The following is a 4,837-nucleotide window of genomic DNA, read 5'->3' on the forward strand; positions in this document are numbered from 1 at the left end:
CTTTCTGGTTTTCTACAAATGATTTTGTTCAGTTAATAGTTTAAAACTAGCAAATCCTCAATCTATGTGGATTTCACATGAGTCTGCCTTTTTTGTTTTTGTTTTAAAGCTGGTTTAAAATGCATCTGGAACTGTTGTCATAGCAACAATCACCTTATTGACAGCTGGATCATAACCAAGACCCTAAACGGGAAGTAATTACCAGATGCAAATGGCTCGTTTTCTTATATTTATAATGAAAGAGTGTTGATATACTCATATTTTAGATGAGAGGTTATTGGGATTATGTTGTCATAATGAAGTTTCCTATACTTACACATGATAAACTAGAAAGACATAAATCTAATAAAGGATCTGTTAAAAGACGAAGAGCCAGAAAATAATGCCTTTATTTTTACATTAAAATGGGGATATGTCATTTTAAAACTTAAGTAATTAACTGCAGAACTCACTTTACTGAAAGGGTTTTATTTTGCCATTAAAGCTGCTTCGACAGCCATGACAAAGAAAGAACACAAAATTATAATATCTGAATTTCATTATACAACCCTGTGCTGTAAACAATAAAATAACCTTAAAACCATGAATCTGTTGGCCCAGTGTATAACTGCAATCACATGATCAGCACTCAGACAATCATATGAAAGCTGATCAAGGTTTCAACTTTGCTCATTTTGTCCTTTATTTCAAAATAAGAGCGAGCTGTTATTCATTCAGGATGAACAAATAAATTCTCAAACTGCTGTGGAAGAACCACGTTAGCTGGATGAGAATAAACTGGATTATTTTAGCCTGATAACAGCAAATCAGAATCAGTCCAGACACAATAGAAGAACAGGGTGCAGCTTGATACATAACCTTAACAAATGTAAGATTAATTATCTGTCGATTAATCAGCTAATAGTTGGAAACCTACACATTTACAGCTCAACTTCACTGCTGAAGTTGTCAGAGAAAATTGTATTTAAATTCTTAATTGCAGCTAATTAAGAGAAACATCATTGCTTCTCCAAACAATTCAGACAATAATCTTAAAAAGCTTTTGAAAAATAGTTAGAAATGTTGTCACAATTACCCAAAACCCAACTTCACAATGCTTGTTTTGTCCAACCAAAGTTATTTAAATGGATTAATTCAAATTATATTAAAAAATAAGCAGATCCTCACATTCCTGAATATTAATCCACTAAATTACTAAAAGGATTATAAAAATAGTTGTCAAAAAAGCTCAATATTTCCTTGTTGAGGTGTATATTTGGCGCTTTAATCCAGCATTGAGCTGTGGACGTTTCACCACAAGATGGCGCTGTGGTGTTACTCACCAGTGACAACCACATCAAAGCCACCAGAGCAGAATAAAGACATCTCATCAGCATACACAATATCTAGAAACAAACACACATACATACACTATGGGGCCAAAAGTATGTGGACAGCAGGCCAAATAAAAGATTTGTGTGCTTATTGTTAATTGTTTTATTATTAGTTACAATGTGTTTGTGCTGTGCTGACTAGTTACTGTGAATGCCTCTACAAGAAAGCTTCTTAAAAGGTGGATTTCGACTTTTTCCTCCTTTATAGATTTTCTATGCAGAGCCACCAGAGACACACTCGTTCATGGTTCAGGTCTTAAACTCATAGTTTCTGAAGTTGCTGCTGGACTTTTTCCTCTCTTCCTCTCTGTGGACGAGGGTTTCATATTGGCTCTGTAATTGCTTTGATGTAATTAAAGCTCCATTTTGAGCAGAGTCTAGGCGGTGTGGACAGGGGATTTTTATAAAGGTCGTACAGTACAGAGGGAAAGATAGATGTTACATTTTGTTCTCGGTATGAGCTGTGAGTTGAGCTGTGAGTGTGAGCATCAAACACATGCAGTGTGTCTCATTTTCAGACTGCTGACAGGGTTTCACGCTGCCACGCTGTGTGACAAAGGGAGATTAAAAGGTGCTGATATCAAGGTACAACCATGGCAGCGTCAGGGCAGATTGCTGGATGTAAAAAGGTGTGATAAATGGATAAATAACTGCATTTACAGCTGGGGTCTCTAACTCAGTTTGGCTCACTTTAACATTTAAATATAAGAAAGCGCGATATTCTGACATTATTTACATTGCTAACGTCATATTTACCATAAAAACATATGGAAACTGCAGTGTTTATACACTTTTATATCCTCATTTTATATCATCATCATCATCAAATCAGCTCTCTTCTTATTAATCGTTTGAACACACATATGGCCATTATTTTCCTCCAAACGAAATCATTTTAAAAACATTTTAAAATAGATTTGTTTTTAGTTGACTTGTATACACTGTAAAAAAAATACTGTAAAATTTCAATCAATTAATATATATATATATATATATATATATTAAATTATGGAGTAGGCCTACATATTTATTGTTTGTTTGTTAAACTTAAAGATTCATTATATTCTAAAGAAGTAATTTATTCTTCTATTATATTTTTGACATCATGTTGAATGGAGGAGGATGGAGGGCCAGAAATGGTCCCCAGGCCAGCAGTCAGAGACCTCTGGACAAACTGAAGAAAGAAAATTCTCTGAAACTAAATACAATATTTAAAAAGCCATATGATGATCTTATAGAATATGATTGAACTATCTAACAGTATATGAAGTAGTTCAAATGTGCTCATTCAAGTACTTTGTAGTACTTTTACTTAAATACTTACTTAAATCTAAATACCTCTTCCACCACTCTTAAACATTATGTTTTGGTTTTAGTGGTGAAAAGATGTTCAGTGGTCCCGATCACATCACTTCATACCAGCTGTTAGAAATCTACATCCTTTACTGATTTTATAACAGAGAGATTATAATTATGTACTGTAACATGCACTAAAGGTAATCAAAAAGTGACTTTAATTGTTACTTTTGCTTTCTGAGGTGTTCATGGAGCCATTTTATCACTGTTAGTTTCATTTTCCAAGCTGAGAGCAGCTCTGTGCATTGCATTATGGGAGAATAGTGCCCATGAGAGCACACTGGGAAATTAAATTAATAGAAAAATATATATATATATTAAAAAAAGAATGCTTGATGTCACTTCATAGACACTCTGGTGGTGAAATGAAAGAGGCTGCTGAGTATTTATGGTGGTGGGGAAGTCAATTAGGGGATTGGGAACAGGTGTGATGACAGAAACAGCGAGGACACCTGTGGGGCAGGCGGGGCACACTGATAACAGGAAGAACAATGCAGGTGATTTTACCATATAGTACACATATTGTACACTGCAGGCTTAATATTAATTCTATCTAAGTTTAGAAGAAGTTTATATCTAAAATAATAATCTAAATTCTAAAAAATACCAATTTAATTCAGCTTGCTTCACAGAAATGAACAAAATGCTGAGATATAATGTGTATATTTTTAAAGTTTTGTTACTGCCCTTAAAATCAAGAACGCCTTATGACCCCCCCTGTAAAGCTTTGGCGACATGTAATGGGTGTCCCAACCCTCAGGTTGGGAAACACAGCACAAAGGGGATCTGGTGAAACGCAGCTTAACCTGAATAAAATGACAGATTTCTCTTTTGAGTTTGAACATTGATGGGAACATTTGGGATAATATAAGTACACAACTCAACTACATATAAAAAATATAATAGTGTATAGATATTAAAATGTGTAAAATGTTACACATTATACCTTTAACTAAAGGATGGGAGCACCTCTTCCACCACTGCAAGACGCAAAAGAAAAACCACCTCAAACATGGTTCATTCATTGTTCTTTAATATTAAAACAGCCAAAAAATACAATAAGCTTTTATTTATTTTTTTATTCATCCCTCACCCACAATCTCCCACCCACCCCAGAAGAAAGAAAAAACCAAGTTAAACTCACAGTACAAGCCCCAATAGAAACAATAAGCATGACTTCACAGAGTTTCTTTAAAAGGGACGGACGCTGCAGACAGTGGGACAGTTCAGCAGGTGGCTGTTTGTGAGAACTGAGCAACGTACACAGGACTTTGAAGATGTTGCATCAACCAGCCGCTCCATGTTTCATTTTCAAATGAATTATGACAGTGGCTGTATCCAAGGCTACCAAAACACGTTGGCATGGCAACCAGTAGCCATGCGTTTTTAAAGCGCGCGGGGGGGGGAGACTATCACAACTTCAGATTGTGTTTGTTTCATGTTTTCACCCTCGCGTGTTAATAGCAGTTTGGAGATTACACAGAGCACATGCCTGCTCCTCTCGTCTAAAAGCTACAGCGGCGTCGAGGACGTTCATCACTGTGATTAATGGCTCTTGTGTGCGGTCGACAGTAATTGTCTGAATCATTCTCGTACCCATAATCACAGCGAGCAGCGCTCTCAGGCACTGTGTTCCCATAACACTTGATGATGTATTTTATTGCAATGCTTTATGGGTAAGTCTATAACCTGGGAGTACGTCCAGACTGTTTTCGGTGCAGCAAAAAAAAAATATCTTAAGCACAAACCTCGGCTGCAAAGTCAAAACCAAATTGCACTTGAAATCCGGAACAGCAGTTTTAAAGGAAAGTGAATTAATAAATTAGGACAGGTTTTGTCATGCAAAGATTTAAAGGAACATTAGGTGGTTTAAAGCCACTTTGACGACTAGTAGAAAGTATAAAAACATAGAAAATGAAACAGCAAACAGCAGCCTGCAGCTATCAAAACATGAAGTGACATTTGTGTCCATTACAGCAGAAATGACAGTAAATCATCAGCACTGAAACTGCTGCAGATTTGTGTTAAGATGAGTTTTACACCAGAAACACGTAGAGACTAAGAGAAGTAAGTTTATCTACAATCTCTTTAAGCTACTGCAGATAGAT

Source organism: Morone saxatilis, unplaced genomic scaffold, assembly GCF_004916995.1.
Source record: "Morone saxatilis isolate NCDOM2014 unplaced genomic scaffold, NCSU_SB_2.0 Contig6, whole genome shotgun sequence".
Classification (NCBI taxonomy): domain Eukaryota; kingdom Metazoa; phylum Chordata; class Actinopteri; family Moronidae; genus Morone; species Morone saxatilis.